The 18907-nt window shown below is 40.1% G+C and overlaps 1 long non-coding RNA gene across 1 annotated transcript; it reads right to left on the bottom strand.

The window, feature by feature from the left end:
- Positions 1-237: 237 nt before the first annotated feature.
- On the bottom strand, positions 238-18743 carry LOC131080760 (uncharacterized). Its single transcript, XR_009114195.1, has 4 exons — positions 18661-18743; positions 3701-3833; positions 1360-1429; positions 238-423 (listed from the first exon to the last, which is right to left on the bottom strand). It is a non-coding gene; the product is annotated as an uncharacterized LOC131080760 (long non-coding RNA).
- Between the last annotated feature and the right edge of the window lie 164 nt (positions 18744-18907).

Raw genomic sequence — 18907 nt, 5'->3', positions numbered from 1 at the left:
GTAACAGATCTCCAGTCTGGAGGTATAAAGTACCATTTTAGTGTGGCATCCATAGGGAGGTAAGGAACAGGAGATGTGCATGGCATATTAGGAAGTTATGTGGCACATAGGACCAAAGGCCTTCATGCAAAAGGACTCCTGGCAGCTGACTTCTGTTATGATCCACTTATTAAAATTATTAGAGACATGCCTCTGCTTGAATTAAGGTGCAAATGAGACCATACGCTGAAGTCAGTAGTATCAATTTTATTTAACGGTGAATATGAGGGGGAGAGGGGAGAGTGTGAGAGACAGAAATAAGAGAATAGTGGGGGACAGAAAGAGAGTGACAGAGATGACAGATTGAGTAGAAAATATCACCACCCCCTGGATCCCAATGGTGTCCCCATTGGTCCTCTTCTGGTCTTCTTGGTAGTGAGAGTCCTGCAAAACAGAGTTTAGTGGATTAATATACCTTTGGGCCAGATGGATATGCCCAGCTACCTCCCCTGGGAGCAGGGGGCAAGTTTGACATTGTCTCTTGCAACAGACTCTGCATCTGTTGCATCAGTTTGCATAGTGTTCAGTCCTCTGGTGCAAAGCCTCAGGAATGAGTCTGAGGGACTCTTTCAGGGTTTAATGGTTTATGAAACCTCCTCAGCTACCTCTCATATGAATGTCCTGTGTGGATAGGGCCTTCCCAGGGTGTGGGGGAGTTTACAGCTGAGTCAGTTAGTGTAAGGATGGGTTTTAACTTTCTCTGACTCCAGACTACACCATACACACAAAACTCTCCTCCTTTCCCCCTTGGTTGGGGTAGAGTGTATGCAAACCTAGACTCGGGAAATGAGTTTGTGGGCTATGGACTCTCCACCCCAAACCCAGCCAGAGCTGATTTTCAGGAGAGCTGCTGGGTTTGGCCTTCTTTGTAGATACATTCTTCTCCCTAAGCCTTGTTACTTCCTCCTAGACCTGAGATTATTGGATATTAGTGTCACCTTTATGTTATCTCAAGTTCCCTTTAGATGGTTTAACTCACAGTCCAAACTTTCATTCAAGAAGAATATTCAGGGAGGGGTGGACTTAGATGGCGGTAACTCCTTTAGTTAGTTTTGCCATAATGGGCAAAAAATCTTTCATAACAATGTTTAAGCCATTAACCGTAACATTTCAGTCTGTCACAACTTCTGATTTGCTTGTAGCAGGCAACCTATTTTTGGTGAAGAATTTAGCTGTAAACTATATCTTGCCTCAAAGTTTCTGAACATCCATAGTTCTGCCTGGAAAATCTGGATGAGTGGTCATATGTGCTGCTAAGATCCCCAATATGAACAAAAAGCATTTCCAATGTCCATGTGAAATCCAACATATTTGGCTTACCATGTATGGCAGCAGCTTTCTGGCTATAGAGAGCAGGCACAGACTTTCCCAGGCATTTTCTTGGGGAAGGCTGTGAGAAGGTCAGAGAAAAGAATGAGAAATAATTCTTATCTCCACTTGCTGCACCTGTTGTTGTGCACATGTGGAATGTGTTACAGAGATTTGTTTACCAAAGGGTGATTTCTTAATTGGACAGTGGATGTTATTTGGATTGATTGACCAGTTAGGTCCAAGCTGTATCAGATTGTTTGTAAGGGTTATGAGCTTCTTAATAGATATAGTATAATACAGAATAGAATAAAGGAATTGATCAGCCTTCTGCAATCATGAAGTCAATACTAATTATTACCTGGCTGAGTGCCTGTGGTGACAATCATGTATCTATTTTTCAGAACTATACTTCTAACCAGCACACAAGGCACTTGTCCCATTGCATCTGTAACATGTACAGCTGACATATGGTGGATCTAGCAAAGAGTAGTGACATCCCTGTGATTTCTAGTCAACTCTTCCAACTTTCTGTAATTTCAAGGAAAAGAATAAAAGCAGATTCTACCAAAGTTTTGTCACAGAATTTACTGCAATAAAAGTGAACTTTTTTCCAAGAAAGATCTTAAAGTTTAATCATGAGGGATTTTAAATAGATCATTGTAACCAGTACTCTCTCCTTCCCTTATCATGTAAAGCACATAAAATAATTCACTGCACACAGTAAAACTGTACAGGAGGACCATGCCAGATAATTTACCACTTGGATGTCCTCCCACTACTGAGAAGAGGCACTAAGAATGATACTTCAGAAATTACACATAAAAAATCTTTGATGTCATGGTAACAGAATGAAGAACCAAAGCCCCTCTCAGAGTTATTTTCATAATCAAAAGAAAGTGTACCTCTAAATTAGCAATGATGAGTGGCAACAAGCTGCTTTCCAATATCTGACAAATCAGAGATAAAGAAGATAAGATCTAAAAAAAAGGTATTGCAGTACTGAAGAAATATGCACAGAACACTCATAAAATATGGTAAAGAAGGCGAAAATTTGAGAAGGGAGATAAAAATATATCCTTGGCACTCTGAACTAGATGTTGACTCACCCACTCCTACACAATGCCCATGAGACTATAGGAAACAGAAGCTTTTCGTGTCCTGTAGTACACTCACCTGAAACAACTATACATTTATTTTCAGCCCTCTGAATACTATGCAGTGATAACCCAGTAGATGAGTTCAACTGGTGTGTCTGGATTTCTCTTATACTAGAGCAAAAGTCAAAAAAAGCAGGTGAAAATTGAATAGAAAAGCAAAAATTAGAATATTCTTTGTCAAATTCCTTTCCTGTCAATTTATGTAACAGAAACTCATAATTCTGCAGAATGGGTGTGTGTGTGTAAATATCTGTATAAAGAGGGGGGGAGAGAGAGAAGTAAAATAAGAGAATGTTTGGTTATACCAGATAGCCAAAGGTAAATGACACCACTATGACTAACTGCAAGTGATCATAGGGGCAGCCCAGTTAAACAGGGTTTCTTAAGGGTCAACACTGAGATTGACACTGTTTCACATCAGCACCAATGGTCTGGAAAGGGGGACAGAAGGGCCCTAGGACCTTGAGCAAGTTGGCATATGACACAAAACTGCACGGAGCACATGACATTCAAAGGCAGTCCTGTGATTCACGTTGACTTTGACTAGCAGGAGGAATAGTCCACTAGGGGGCTTATATACAGGGAGAGGCTGATCTAACTGGGTTTATCCAACCAAGTAAACACAAAATCTGATTGCTGTCTTCAATTATCTACATTGTTTTATAGAGAAGAATGAGCCAAGCAATTCTCTGAGATGCTCAACAAGAAGCAAGAGACTGAAACAGAAACAACAGGAATTCTGACTGGAGAGGATAAAATATTCTTCAATCTTAGAACAGTTAAGCAGATTGGCCAGTGTCCTGCATAACCCAGAATGTTATTGTTTTCTATCTCTAGATAGAAAACTATCTAGCTGTGCTATGTCATCTGCCTAAAATTTTTACTGTCTCTTGAAGAGATGATGTCCAGAAATGGAACTGCAGAGGTGTCTCAGTTTAGAGACAAATTTAGGAGAAAACACTCTTGTCTCAGTTTGGAAAGACAGGAGTTTGCTAAGGCAGGAGCCGCTCTTGACATGGAGAATGTAAACCCGCCCCACCCCTCTGAATTGCTATAAATTTTAAATTAAGGGGCTCTCAGGCAAAAATATGGGAGCAGGAAATAACAGTTCTTTAATCGGGAAGGAAAAAAATAAAAGGTCAAAATAAACAATGCAGTACACTAGAACAACACTGACAGAGTCAGAACCCAACCTGACACCCTGTGGGTCAGGGTGTTGGCAGCAGTCCAATTAGAAATGTGGCTGCAGTCCTCCTGAAGTATCAGGTGTGGTTCTGTTGGAGCAAGAGGATCCTGTAGAGAAGGATGTATTCTTCCTCTGAAGATCTAGTGGAAGAAGAGACAGCTGCTGTTCCTCTGGGGAATCCCGTGGAGAAAGCCAAGCTGGTGTCTCACAAACCTCTAGATTATATCTGGGTAGCAATGCTTGGCTCCTCCCTCTGGGCTCACATCTCACAATGGGATGCTGTAGTTCTTATCAGTCATGCAGTGACATTCAATAGTCTGTTATCAGCAGATGTCCCCTCCCGGGGGAGGTGTGATTGTGGTCATTCAAAGAGAGAGATAAGACAAACTGCCTACTTGACAAAAAATAATCAGCCTTACAGATGGCAATTGAAAACATCTTGCATTGCAATCTGGAACAACTCTGGAATGAATTGTCTCCTCTAAAAGGGTTCCAAGAATCCCTTTCCATCAAGATGAAAGGAATGAGAGGGAGGTGTCTTTACAAACTAACTGTAGGCCTGCTGGTAGATTAAGTCAGAAACTGATAGGTGAAAGAAGCAATGGTAGGAACTATACCTTCCATAGGAATTCCACTAATTTACATAGACCTTTGCTCACCCAAAGCTGTGTTAAATTCCTGAACTTATAGAAAAAGAACAGAGACACAAAGAAAAGGAAGGAGGGGGTATGGGGGAATGTACATTAGAAGGGGGTCTCTGTTATGTGATTCAGGAAGTCTGTACTTCTCATGTACTTCAGCCAATTAAGAAAGAGAGAGGGAAATGCAGCCTGGATATTAGGATAAAAAGGAGGCTCTAAAAATTTGAGAGACCCCATAGGATATGCCCCATGGCCTCTCCCTTTATTCAAATAAAGTTACAGGATTCCTCTGTCTCCTTTTTGGACATGAATTGCTGACATTGTGGATTAATTTTCTTGACAAATAGGAAATGAATACTAGTGGATGAAAGTGAAAAAAAAATAAAACAAAACTGAACAGTTTATTAAGAAACAGAATGCCCACAAGGCACAGTAAAAATATTAAATTAAATGCTAGACATTAAACTCTCAGACCTTGCCCTCCCCATCCACCCAAACTGTGAGAAACAAAGCCCACTCCTCACTCAAAATGTAAAGGAAATTTAATAAGAGAATAGGGGATGAAAAAGGAACGTGCTGGGTGCTTAGCCACAGCCAGAGGCACACCAGTCAACACAGCAACATCCCTTACATACCATGGGTATTGCATCAGCCAAATACATAATCATAAATTATCATACATATTCAATCATTTTAACATAGTTCCTCCTCTGTCCCTACCCTTCAGAGCATGTGCAGTCATCCTTCATGTGATCATCTGCTACTTTTCGATACATTCACCAAGCCTGGACTTTTCATTGGTTAAATGTTAACATTACAACAACTCCCAACCAATATTAACATCACAACACAACATTCAGATTGAAAGATCTCTAAGCTTTTTTACAAAGGTCAACGTTATGAAACACATGGTATTCACTCTAACAATTGTGAAAGCCAACACTGTAATATATTTATCACACGAACAAAAACCCAAAATGCCAAGTAAACAGTATTGGCTCATGCCACATGGTAGAAGATGGTGCCAGCTTTTCTCTCAGGAAAAGAAATCAAACAGGAGCTTCATGCTGTATGTAGTTCAGGAAAACAGATGAAAATTTAGTGACTCTCTGGCATTAATCTCATCTCCAAAGCAGATGAAGCAGGTGGGCTAGAGCCTCTTAGTGTGTGTTTTCTCCTTGACTTGGCTTTTCCAAGGTCTAGGGCCAAACACAGAGCAGGCCCCTCTCTCTCACTGATCCTGACCAACCCCTCTCCTACAGGTCCCATTTTCTCTGGTCTCAGACTAAACAAACTATCCAGTTTACCTCTGTGATAGATGAGTAATGTGATGATTGACTCTCACAATTAACTGACAAATAGAATGTAAGTGAAAAACACCAATCGCATGCTTTAAAATTTTAAAAGTTTAATAGTAATAAAATAGTTATAAAAATAGTAATAAAAAGTAGAGCAATAAGAATTTGGACAATCAGAGTTAGGACAATACAGGACCATAAAAGCAAAGAAATACAGACGTCTGGATGCTTCCAGGGCATTAAGCCCCCAAAAAGTATAGCTTGCTAACAAAGGATTAACCCTTAAAAGCAATAGCCTGTTGCATATTCATATATCTCATACATATATCTCAAACATTCCTTTCAAACTAGGGATTTTTCTGTTTATTGTCAACTTCCCCCCTTAATTTTGTAAATCAGTCGCCTTGGTTCCTCGGAGTCTGAGCCTTCCTGATAAGGAGGCAATAATTCTTTTCTTGGAATCCTGTTATATCTCCATCCAGAGAGGATAATGAGAAGAATGTCTTGGTTATCTTTTCCATTTCTTGGGTCAGTGACAAAAAAGTATCACATAGTTTCTATTTCAATATTATGATATAGACTAAAAACTATATTTACCACACTACTTAAAAGAGATTATTACAACATAACTTTCCAACATAAAACATATAGTATTCATTTGAATATTTGCAAAGAACCAATCATATAATATGCATTTTTTTACAATGTATCTAGATAAAGAAAAATTGTTTAGATTTATAGTTATGTTACTCCTTTGCATTGTTATCAAGGGACAGTTGGGGTTGGGACATTTGGGAGAGTTGGCTTGTCACTATGGTGACACCTGACCTCCAATCAGGATTCGAGGAAGTAAACTCTATCACTGGACAGTGAAGAAGGAGTCAATGGACAGAACTTTGGGAGGGGCAAAGGGGTTAAAAGGTGAAACCTCCATTGTGTGGGCGAACACATGGTGGGAAAAATCCTTTCGCTCCTGGTGCCATAATATTTTCTCTATTCAGTCCTCTGCTGAATTGCTGATATGGTTTAATAAACCTTTCTAAATTTATGAAAAGTGAGTAGCTATTTCTCACACCTTGAAAAATTGCCAAAGGATTGCTGCTGCAGCTTCTCCGAGGTCAAGAAGGTCAACAAGAAAAGAAAAACTTCTTGCCTGCGTTAACAAAAACCAAGCTAGCCAAGCAACAAAAAAATAAAAAAAACCAGCCCAGACTGCACCAAACCCCCACCCAGACACCTGGTAAGTGAAGCTTTGAAAAACCCCGACAACAAGCCCAAGGCTTCCCTCTCCCTCAGGACCCATCTTAAAAGATACAGCAACCATTTTTGGGCATAAAGCAGAGGGTCAGGGAATATAGTATCATAAATCATCCCAACACAAGAAGTCAGAGTGTGCCAGGGTCTTTGTAAGGTTGGAAGTACTCAGGCAGAAGCTCTATTGCCTTTCTCTTTCAGTCTGGGATGGGCAAGGCAGAAGCCTTTTTTGTCCCTCTCTGGGCTTCTGAAGAGGTTGCTTTAAGCACATCTGCAAGTAGCAATGGAACCACTATTCTTTGATGCCTGAGTTCTACTCCTCTGCCCTCTTCCCCTTTAGAACAGCAACTCGTGACAGCAGCACCAACACTGGCTTAGTACAGCAAGTAGCTGGAGGAGGCAGTGAGAAGGTGTGCTGACCACACACAATGCCACAGTCACCAAAAGAAGGCTGGAGAGCTGACACCATGGGGTTGGAGGCCCCAGGCAATGCCAGCCCACCCCATCTGCCACCAGAACCACTTCATAAGCTCCTACCTCCCCGTTTTTTTTCCAGGGAAAAGTTGACCTGAGCATGGACTGTCCACCATCTTTGTCTCTCAGACTGCATGGTTGTCTGTAGAGGGTGCCATTTGGTGGAAATGGGGGGTGGGGTGTGTGCAGGTTTTGTCCGCCATTTCTGTGCTTGTCTCCCAGACCACAAAGTCGTTATTGGAGGGCGCCATCTTGGCGGAGAGGCTACTCCACCATTTTGTTTCTGGGAGTCCCTGACATTCAACAACTTTGTATCTAGTGACTATCACTGTTATTTTTGCCTGCTACTGTTTCATTTTCTAGTAAACTTATTTTTTCACTTATATCTTCTTACATTTGTCTCTTCTATTGGTGCAAAGGGAAGTAGTTAAAACTAAAAAGGGATGTACCTTACTTTGGAGAGTTTGCTCTTTAAATTGTCTTGAAATAAGACATCCAGAGAGATGGTAGGATCTACACCTTTGAAGTTGTGACACCAGGCCAAGAAGACAATGTTGCGACATCAGGCCAACAATGAATTAGGCCATCAGCTGCCTGGTTCACCCCTGTAATAGAGCACAATACAGTACAAAGTACCATGACTCCATCAGAAGGGTGCAAGAGAGATTTATTACAGCAACATGTTGCTTTTATACTTTTTCAAGATATTTACATTCATCCAACATACACATTCACTGCTCATTGGTTATAGGAAAGAAACAAAGTTCCCAGTGGGTGACCAAGGAGCCACGTCATTCTTTGAGCCAGCTAGAGTCTGTATCTCTTAACTTTCTTTCCTTCATCACGTCTCCATGGTGACAACCTTGGTGTCTTCCTCAGAAGAAATATGGGGCTTTCCTTTATCTTCAGGAGGCTGATAAATGAAATTGGACATTGAAAGATGAAAGAAACAATGGGGAAGAAAAACCCCTAGATTCCGTAAGAATTAAAAATTAAAAGGGAGAGTTATACATGGGAAATCTTCAGTATCAGGCGTATCAGGAAGTCTATACCTCTGAAGTACTTCAGCCAATGGGGAAAGAAAGAAGGGAAATGTGGCCGGGAAATTAGGATAAAAAGGAAGTTGCATCCTCCAAAAATTTTAGAGATCCCAGGGGAATGCCTCATGGCCTCTCCCTTTATTCGAATAAAGTAAAAGGACTCCTCTGTCTCCTTTTCTGGACATAAACCTCTTGTGTTTGTCGATTAATTTTCCTAACAGATTTTATATGTGTGATGTTAAAGCAACTTTGTTATAAAGATATAGTTGGTATTTCTGCTGTTGATTAAGCTTGGACATAGTAGTGAAATAGCTATGCTTGTGTTAAAATGCCTGCTTGGATGGGATAACATCCAATGAACACAGGATGAAGACACCCGCTACATATATACCAACTATCAGGACTCACTGTCTGAAGAAAGCATGGACCAAGGCCCAAACTGAAAGTGATAAGGAGAAGGAGCAAAAACCACAGCCAAGAAACACGCATGCTCTAAAAAGGCGGACCTGAGGAGGGGCCATGTAAAATAGTTCGTGGAAAATGTAAACTAGTTTATGGATATCCATAAAGGTCTATGAATATGCAACAGGCAGATGTAAGGGAAAAAGTCTTTAAGGGGTATCCCCAAAGGTAACAGTGTGGTCTTGGCTCAGTGCCAAGATGCACCCAGCCATAATAACCTTTGCTTACGGTCCTTGTCACCTACTGTCCTTTAATAAACTTTTAAAATTTTCACAGGAGAGTGAATGTATTTTTCACACTATCCTACCAGCAATCTTTAAAAGCAATCTGCTGCAGGGGGTGTGGCCCCCCTTGCCTGGCACCAGCCAGTGTTGAAATTTACCTTCTAATTGTGAAAAACGCCAATCACTTGTTTTTAAAATTTTAAAAGTTTAATAGTAATAAAATGGTTATTAAAATAATAATATAAATAGAGTATTAATAACTTGGACAATTTGGATTAGGACAATATGAGACAATAGGAAAAAAGAGTTATGGATGTCCAGGTACCTTTTTCTGGGCAACATAAGCTCGAAAAAGGACACCCGTTAACAGAGGATTAACCCTTAAAAGCAATAACTTGTTGCATATTCATGCATCTCATACATGATGCATAAATTCCATTCAAACACAGGATTCTGTATGGTCAGTGTCAACTTCTTCCTCTTGATCCTAACTGGCGTCTTCATGGCTCAGCGCAGCGAGAAGTTCATTTCTCCTGATAATGGGGCAATAAATTCTCTTTCTCTGAAAGATTTAGGTGTCCTCTTTCTGCTATCTCGCTGCCAGTCCTTTCTTAAAAAAAAATCTTACATAGCATAGTTTCTATTTTAACATTATGTTATAACCTAAAACAATATTTAACACACTACTTAAGAAAATGAATACAGCATAACTTTCTAACATAACACATATAATATTCATTGTGATATTTGTGAAAAGCCAATCATAAAATATGAATTTTTCACATAATTTGAATAAATTGTGATTTGTGATTTGTTATAAATGATCTAATCGAGAGCCAAATTTATGAAAAAATTTAACAAAGATTTATTAGATCAATAACAAAAATAGAATTTCGAAAAACCACCACAGCCAAGACAGCGTCAGCCACGGGTGCAGGCGCTGGGTGACCTAGGGTTCCAGCTGACAGAGTGGCAGCGTTTCCCCAGAGGCTCACCCCAAGTGTTCCCAGTGGCCAGCTTATACACAGTTTATTCTGCCTGAGGCAAAGATGACCACACGTTTCTATAAGTCTCTTCACATGCAGAGCGACATCCATACATGTGCAGAAATAGACAAAGACAAATCCAGAGATGCAGACAAGTGTCTGAGAATCCAGGTAGAAGCTGCATTCACATGTAGTAGAGTGATACCAGTTCCTGAGTACCACAGATGTAATCATGCCTAAATGAGCCTTAATTGGTCTTATCCTAGGGCAAGCTATCACAGCTCGAGAGCTCAGCCCCCAAGGGGACTGGGTGCCAGAAGCCAGCTCGCTCTCAGACCAAGGCCTCGGATCAGCCCCTAGCAAGCAGGGAATATTCAGCTCTTAGTGATTAGCCAGCTCTTGTGATTTCAGCTTTGCTTGCTAGGTAGCTTTCCCTTGGCCTAAGGCTCCAGCAGACGGTAGAGAGAGGAGAAGGAGAAAATGCTGGATGTTCCACGAGTATGGCTTTATTGGAGGAATCCATGAAGGGTCTCAGCACTTCTTCCGAGTTAGTAGGGGTACAGTATGCTACTTTTATAGCCTTGGCCCAGTTCGAATCCTGACCAATGGCAGAAGGTTACAAGGACCATAAGTGACCAATAGTAGGGTTAACAAGATATTGCCTTACATGGCTATAGGGATAAGTTATAGGGCAGATGTCCCTGGAGTCAGGAAGCTTCTTTGCTGTTGTGTCAGCATTCAGATTCTCCACAGGGCTGTGGCTAAAGTTGAGGGTTTCACTACACATGCCCAGGTGCAAAGTCTTGTGAGTTTCTTGAGACATTCCATTAATCATGGTCCAGGAAGGCCTAGATGCTATCTCCCAGGTGTAGATGCCAGGGAAATCATCCATGATTATCCAGGACTGTCCCATTCATACGGTAACAGATCTGATATTATCTTAATGCTGTCCAGGAACTGGTTACAATGAGAATAGAACTCTGCTCCCAGCCAGGGTGGTCAAAGGCATAACTTTGGATTTTCACAATATTTTATACACACATATATCTACCTCTATAGCATGAATTGTCTCTACCATATATTACAGATTTTTAACAGGATTGTTACTAGAAAAATTCAAAGGTATTGTATAATTGTGGGGGTTTTTTTACATATTAGTAATATAGCAAACCTACATACTTCACTAAGAAGAATTAAATAAGTTTTAAATTCAAGATTCTTTAGCTCACATTAAAGACAAAGTTGAACTTTAGCTGCAGTAGTTGAGATTTAGCCATAATTAGTACATGAAACTTAACTGGCAGCTTTACCAATTCCTTGTCTTGTACTCCACAGTTGTAGCAAAGTAATTTTATTGTAAATTTTTCAGAACAGTTTTTGTTTACCTTGCTGTTTAACTGTTATGTAACAAATTTTCAGTAACCTTTTTGTAATAATAGAGTTTAAATAAGTTAATTCTTGTTAAGATTGATTTTTCTTTAGTCTTAGTGATGTTCTTTTAGATATATTTTATTAAGGTTAAGTTTTAGTGAAGTTGATTAAGTTTTGTTTAAGTATACCTGTTGGAATTATAAGATATAATTCCTTTGCTATACAAGCGAATGACATAAAATCTGAATGAATTTTTGTTAAAATTTGCTCATTTAATTTACGAGATAGTGCTATTTTGTTATAGAAATAAGAACCATTTTTGTTATTTTATTTTTTATAAGTAGTACTGAAGAATGAGTAACAATTTTATGAATTATTTAATGCTTTCTTTTTTACTGTTCTGTTTTAATGTCATATATGCATAAATGTCTAGGAAAATATAACTTCAATTTCTTAAGATAGTTTTTACTAATATATTAGTAACCTGTGAAGTTAGTGAATATAATACAGTGATATATTAGTTAGTGAATTAGTTAGTGAACTGTGCCTTTGAGATTATATTAGTGAATACAATATAGTGATATATTAGTAACCTAAAGTCAGTGAATTCACATAAGATTAACAATATAATCTTATTATGTGAATACACTGACTTTTTATAACAAGCATTACTTTATTTATTCACTGTTTGTCTATGGCACCATTGTCTAACTAATGATAAATGAGAAAGCCAGCTACTTTGCAAACCTTCACTTACTTCACTTAGTAAGGCTTCGCTTACTGTTGTATAACTATTTATAAGACATATATTATTTTTCTAACTACTATTACTAAGAGGTTTCTAAAATCTATTAGAAAGACTCTTCCAGTTAAAAGCCTGGACCCTGGCCAAATTTTCTGCACCAAAATTATATTCAAGTAATTTTGACTTACCAAATTTGGACCTATAATAGCTAAACATCCTTTTAAGGTGAACTTGGAAATCTCACCTGGGAATGGTTTTCCAAGCCCTCACTTTAAAAAATAAAGCTTGCCAATTACTACAGACTGTAAGTAACAGCACAATATTTAAGAAATTGATAATGTATTGTTTTTAATCACCATTTTTTCACATGCTACTAATTTTGTCTATTATCTGATTTATTTTTACTTACTATAAGTTCATTGTTTTATTACATATTGTTATGCTTTTATGTTACCTTCATGTTCATAACGAGAAACACACATGTTATTCAAAACCAAAAAAATTAAGGAGGAATATAGCTCCTCCATAACTTTACACTAATATTTACACAAAAAGTTTGGGGGGATATAGCTCCTCCAGAATTTTACACTAATATTTACACTAAAATTGGATCCCTTAACCTCCTGAAACACCCTTGGTGGAACCCTAAGAATTAGAATTCCTGGGTTCTGTAAAATTGGATTTTTGTGTTAATTTTAAATACATGGTAAGGAATCAGTCTGAAAATGTTTCTATCTATCACCTTGTGTATAAGAATCAAACCTTTTGGTACAATTACACTTCTGGCACCATTTCTAAATCCAGTAATGTGCCTGCCATCAGGAATGTTTTTAGTTTATAAAGATCAAGCCTGAGCCTTTTAGTGGCTGGAGTTTTTAACTAAAAAGATTCTTTTTAAGATAGGTATGTGTGTGGTTATTCTGATAATAATTGTATTAATCACGATACCTTTCAATGTATGCAGACATTAATTAATAATGTCATTAAAAGAGTATTTTTAGTCAAAAGGAAAGGAGGGATGTTTGGATATTTGGGGACACAAGACAGACAATGGACTTTGGACCTGGTTAACATAAGAGATTTGTTAACAGGACACCTTGGCAAAAGCAAACAGAACTTTGAAAATTATACCTAGATTGCAAGAAGATTAAATCAGACAGTTTTACCGGAAAAAGAACATCCCATTAAACTCTGCAAGCAAGAGATAGTTATATGCATAAGTTTGTGTATGTGATTGTAACCTAATCATCGTAGTACATATTACTAGTCTCCCTAAAATAGTATCTAAGCTTTTGTACCTCACAAATAAATCAGATTCTGATCACTGAATCAGTGTTCCCCGTCTCTCTCCATTGCCGACACAGGGCAACCAAGGGCTTAGAACCAGCCAGCATGGGTTTAGGAAAGGCAGGTCTTGCTTGACAAAATTCATTTTTTATGACCAGACACCCCACCTAGTGGATGGGAGAAAGGTTGTGAATGTGTCTACCTGGACTTCAGCAAAGGCTTTGATACTGTCTCCCAACAAATTCTCCTGGAGAAGCTGGCAGCCCACGACTGGGACAGGTGCAGTCTTTGCTGGATTAAGAACTGGCTGGATGGCTGGGCCAAGAGAGATGTGGTGAGTGGTGCTACATCCAGTTGGTGGGTGGTCACTAGAGGGGTTCCCTGAGGCTCAGTATTGGGCCCAGCCCTGTTTAATATCTTTATTGATGATCTGGATGAGGTAATCCAGTGTACTCTCAATTGTCCACTCATGGACAACACTAAGTTGTTGGACAGGAGTGTATGATCTGCCAGATAGTGGAAAGGCTCTGCAGAGGGATTTGGACAGGCTGGATTGATGGGCCAATGCCAATTGTATGAGGTTCAAGAAGGCAAAGTACCAGGTCCAGCATTTGGGTCACAGTAACCCCATGGAACTCTACAGGCTGGGGTAAGAGTGACTGGAAAGCTGCCTAGGAGAAAAGGATGTGGGGGTGTGTGAGAGTCTGTCCGAATTTTCCATCTGCCTCACGATCGTCATTGGGAGACCACTGAAGAGAAGACACACCCCCTGTCTAGAATCTCTGGCTCTGAAGTAGAAAGTCACGTGCCAAAGGCCCTGAGACCTGAAAGCACAGTATTATTTGTTTTCACAGGTGTGTTTGCTGTATGCTAAGAAGGGGGCACTGTGCCCCGTTTGCAACAATAGCAGCTTTGGAAGCTGGCCCACCTCTTGGCCTGGCTGGACTTCTCCTGAGTTTCAGGTGGTCTCCCACAGAAGACCCTCACCTGTTTTACAACCACCGTGACAGACAGACTGAGATGTAAGAAGCTTCTCCATCAAGGACTGAGACATGCAACTCCTAAAAGGCCCCTGTCCTCCTTCCAAGGACTGGGACTGAAACCCCCAACCTGGGGGAGGTGTGTGGGGGGAGGCAAACTGACCACGCCGAGATGTTTGCCTGCAGTTTGTGACCACTAGACCAAGAACACAATGGTTCTTGCCTGCTGCCTAGCTTGGACTCTGTGTACCCCCCTTTCTATCCTTTGTTTCAATTGTGAAATTTATTCTCCCTTCCCCAACAAAAAAGAATATAATTGGGGTGCAAATGAACTGTGCCTTTGAGATCTCCCCAGCTTAACAGACGGACCATCGACTGGACTGGACCAAAGGACTTTGTCTCTGCGTTGGTAGCTATATCCCCCCCCCCTCTCTCTCTCTCCTCTCTCTTTCTCTATCTTTTTCTCTCCCTTAATCCCTCTATCGCATTTTTGATGTGGTTATTTCAATAAAACTGCATTTGTTTTGATTATCACTGCAAACCCCCTTGTACCGTGTTGGTTTTTGCACTCTGAGATCACTCCTATGAACCATCAGGTCATCCGTTCACTAGGACGGATCCTGACAGGGTATAAGTCAACAGCTGGCTATAAATGTGTTTATCAATGTGACCAGATGGCCAAGAAGGCCAATGGTATCCTGACCTGTATTAGCAATAGTGTGATCAGCAGGACTAGGGAAGTGATTGCCATCCTGTACTTGGAACTGTTGAGGCTGTGCCTTGTGTACTGTGTCCAGTTCTGAGCACCTCAATTCAAGAAAGATATTGAGGTGCTGGAATGTGTCAGAGGAGAGCAACAAAGAAGGTGAAGAGTTTAGGGCATCAGTCCATGGAGAAGCAGCTGAGGGAGCTGGGTTGTTTAGTGTGAAGAAAAGGCTTAGGGGGACCTTTATTGTGCTCTACAACTGCCTGAAAGGAGGTTGTAGCAAGGTAGAGTCAGCCTTTTTTCTCCCAGGCAACTGGCAACAGGACAGGAGGACATAGCCTTGAGCTGTGCCAGGGGAGGATTAGATTGGACATAAGAAGAATTTCTTCATGGAAAGGGTTGTTAAGGATTGGAACAGGCTGCACAAGGAGGCAGTAGTATTGCCAATCCCTGGAGGTGTTCAAGAAAATATTGGATGTGGTACTTAATGCCATGGCCTAGTTGAGAAGGTGGAGATTGGTAAAAACTTGGACTTGATGATCTTGGAGGTCTTTTCTGACTTAAATGATTCCGTGGAGTCTAAACAACTAGAAAATTTGGACATTTTCGCTTCAAGCATGAATAGTTACAAGAGACATTGAATTCTTCTGAAAACATCTTATCTACTAATTTCTTTCAGATATAGCATTGCTTCTTACTGCAGAACCCTGTCCTTAAGAAACTCACTTAATATAGTGCCTTGTTACCTGACCTGACTACAGGTCCAAATTCTCAAATCTAAAACAAGTAGTATTCGGCTCCATTCCCTTTGAAGGGCACTTCACATGGGAAACTTAGCCCAGAGGGTAAATTCATTTCAGTGACACTGACACACAAACTCTATTGTAATTCTAAACGGTATTTTATTATACTGTTGTAAGGCTCTCAAAGTAGAAAGAGAAAGCCTGACACACAATGTTTCATCAGAGCACTTATGAAGTCACAAGAGTTACAAGTTTCAATGTCTTCATCAAGGTCCAAGTAACTGTGCAACTCTATACATTACTGTTCATCAGAAGGAAGATTTAACATGGTCTTCAGAACTAGAAATGAATATTCATTCCCCTAAGGAATATGTATAAACTACAAGGAAGACAATAGTGAAAAAGCAACTGGATAAATTGTAAGCCAGAGAAAGTTTCAGGTAGACTAGAAGTGTAAGCAGCAGCATGAAGTGAATAAAGTCCAACACCATCAGCTGAATAGCAAAAATTCACAAACTAATGTCATTATAGAGCACCACTTGGCGCAAAGAAGGCTGTATAGATCTATTTATTAAAGCAACATGTTGCCTTTATAGTTTTACAAGATATTTACCTTTGCTTAACAAACACTGCCCATTGGTTATAAAAAGGAAACAAAACTCTCAATAGGTGAAAAGGAGACACGTCACTCTCTGAGCCAATCAAAGTCCATATCTTTATTTTCTCTCTTTCTTCACGTTGTCATGGTGATAGCCTTGGTATCTTCCTTAAGAGAGATAGGAGGATTTCCTTATCTTCAGGAAGCCTTCGCTGGCTCACAAGAACAGAAATGTCCTTCCTACAAACTAATTTGGACTTTGTGCAACCATCTGTCCTGTCTGCTAAATACTGAGCGATTTCTATGTACCTTAAACAGTAACACAGGGTGGCACAATACAGTGTGAAAAATACATATTAAATGATTGGCTCTTCACAGATATTAAAAGGAATACTGTATGTGTTGCACTGTATTAATTAGTAGTAGTGCATTTTTTTAAGTAGTGTGGTAAATATAGTTTTAGGTTACAACACAATGTAAAAATAGAAACTATGTGATGTAAGATACTTTAACTAGCTCAAGAAAGGGATGAGATAATCAAGAAATTCTTTGCACAGCGATAACAGCAACAAGACACCTAAATCTCCAAGAGAAAAATTATTGCCTCCTTATCGGAAAAGACCAACTTTCTTCCACCTCCTTCCTGACTTTAGAAGCCAATAGGATTAAGGGGGAGAAGTTGATAATAACCAGAGAACACCCTTTATTTGAAAATAATTTATGCATCATGTGTAAGATATATGAATATGCAACAGGCTATTGCTTTTAAGCGTTAATCCTTTGTCAGCATGTGTGCTTTCGGGGCTTAATTGCCCAGGAGGCACCCGGACAGTCCATATGTCTTTGTTTTTATTGTACTCTATTGTCCTAACTCTGATTGTCCAAATTCTTATTACTCTAATTTTTATTACTATTTTTATAACCATTTTATTACTATTAAACTTTTAAAATTTTAAAACAAGTGATTAGTGTTTTTCACAACAGTAAGCAGTTACTACTTAAACTTCTGTGCCTCTAAGTGATTGAAAGCATGGCCTGAAACACATAAGTAATCTGGTCTAGCAGCATGTGTCCCTGCCCATGGCAGGGGCCTTGGAACTACATGATCTTTAAGGTCCCTTTTAAGCCAAACCATTCTGTAATTCATAAAGTCTTTCCCAAGCTTACTCGCTATAGAAAGATGTAGGATAAGTGGGAAATGCAGGCAGTTGTGACAAGCGATGCTAAATATTAAAAGTGTTTACAAATGCTTGGATGAAATAAAAAGCTTGATCTCTTCCCATGAGTATTATGTTCCCACAAGATGCTGAGTGAGCTGAAGTGGTCCACTCCCGTTTGAAAAACTAGGATGTGGATGCGTGTCCAGGAATGCCATCAGCTTAGCATGCCCTTATCTAGGAGGCAGCTCTAGCTTGGTAGCACGGGAGCAGAGAGCATCACCCTGTAGCAAGGGTTATCAGCTTCTGAGAGATAACACAGAGAACATACATTTTCAGTTCTCCTGAAGTTCCTAGATAGAGTTTAAAAACTAACTAGCAAAAAAACCAACCCAAACCCAAAAGAATGTAAAAGTATGCACAAGATGATAAACGTGGCTGGAACCAGTGGATAAATAGATAGTGAGTAATATAGTGAGATTTTTTGGCAAAGTTATGTAACAAGAAGCAACAATGCAGGCCCAAAAAAAAAAAGTTCAAGGGAAGGTCATCTGTAATATTGGGACACTCAGTAAGTACGAGCATCAGAGACCCCTTTAGATGACTGCCTAGGACTATAAAAGGACTTCCAACAGGAGGCGGACGCATGCAAATTAGTTCTACGGCAGTAATGTTTATCTATTAGCTAGGAAGTAAGTTGTAATGGATATGTATGATCATGATAGAATCAATTCCCTGTTGTAGTTTCATTACACACATCCGATTAGAGGAGCTATCCTCTCAAAGTGTTCAAAGCTGTAATAAAGACTGCCGGCTTTCAAATATTTCAAACTGTATTCGTTTATTTTCCGGCCGATTTCGGTATCACCTCAGGCTGATCACCAATGTTCGGTGATTCCGGCCGCAGGGGAACTCAGCTTCGCCCGGCCTGGCCTCGTGTAATTTATTACAGAGCGTGGCCGCACTGTCACGGAATAGCCGCCCCGCGCGCACAGCCCCACCTTTCCTCCCCACGCGACCCTCCAGCAGCGGCTCCGTCGCTCCTCTCGCGCCACGGGAAAGAAGCTGTCCTATTCCGCACCTGCGTCAGGCCCACAGTAGTTCCCTTACCAAAAGGGCCCGCACCGAGAAGAAGGTGAAATAATAGTAGTGGTAGAAGGGCGTGGCTGAGGCCGTGCCTTTCAGGGGACTAAGTCGCTCTCCACCAGTTGCTTTCAACGCTCAGTCTCTGCAGAAACCGCTCTTTGC

Source organism: Melospiza georgiana, chromosome 1 (genome assembly GCF_028018845.1).
Source record: "Melospiza georgiana isolate bMelGeo1 chromosome 1, bMelGeo1.pri, whole genome shotgun sequence".
In the NCBI taxonomy this organism is placed as follows: Eukaryota; Metazoa; Chordata; class Aves; order Passeriformes; family Passerellidae; genus Melospiza; species Melospiza georgiana.
This window is presented reverse-complemented; position numbering and strand designations above follow the sequence as displayed.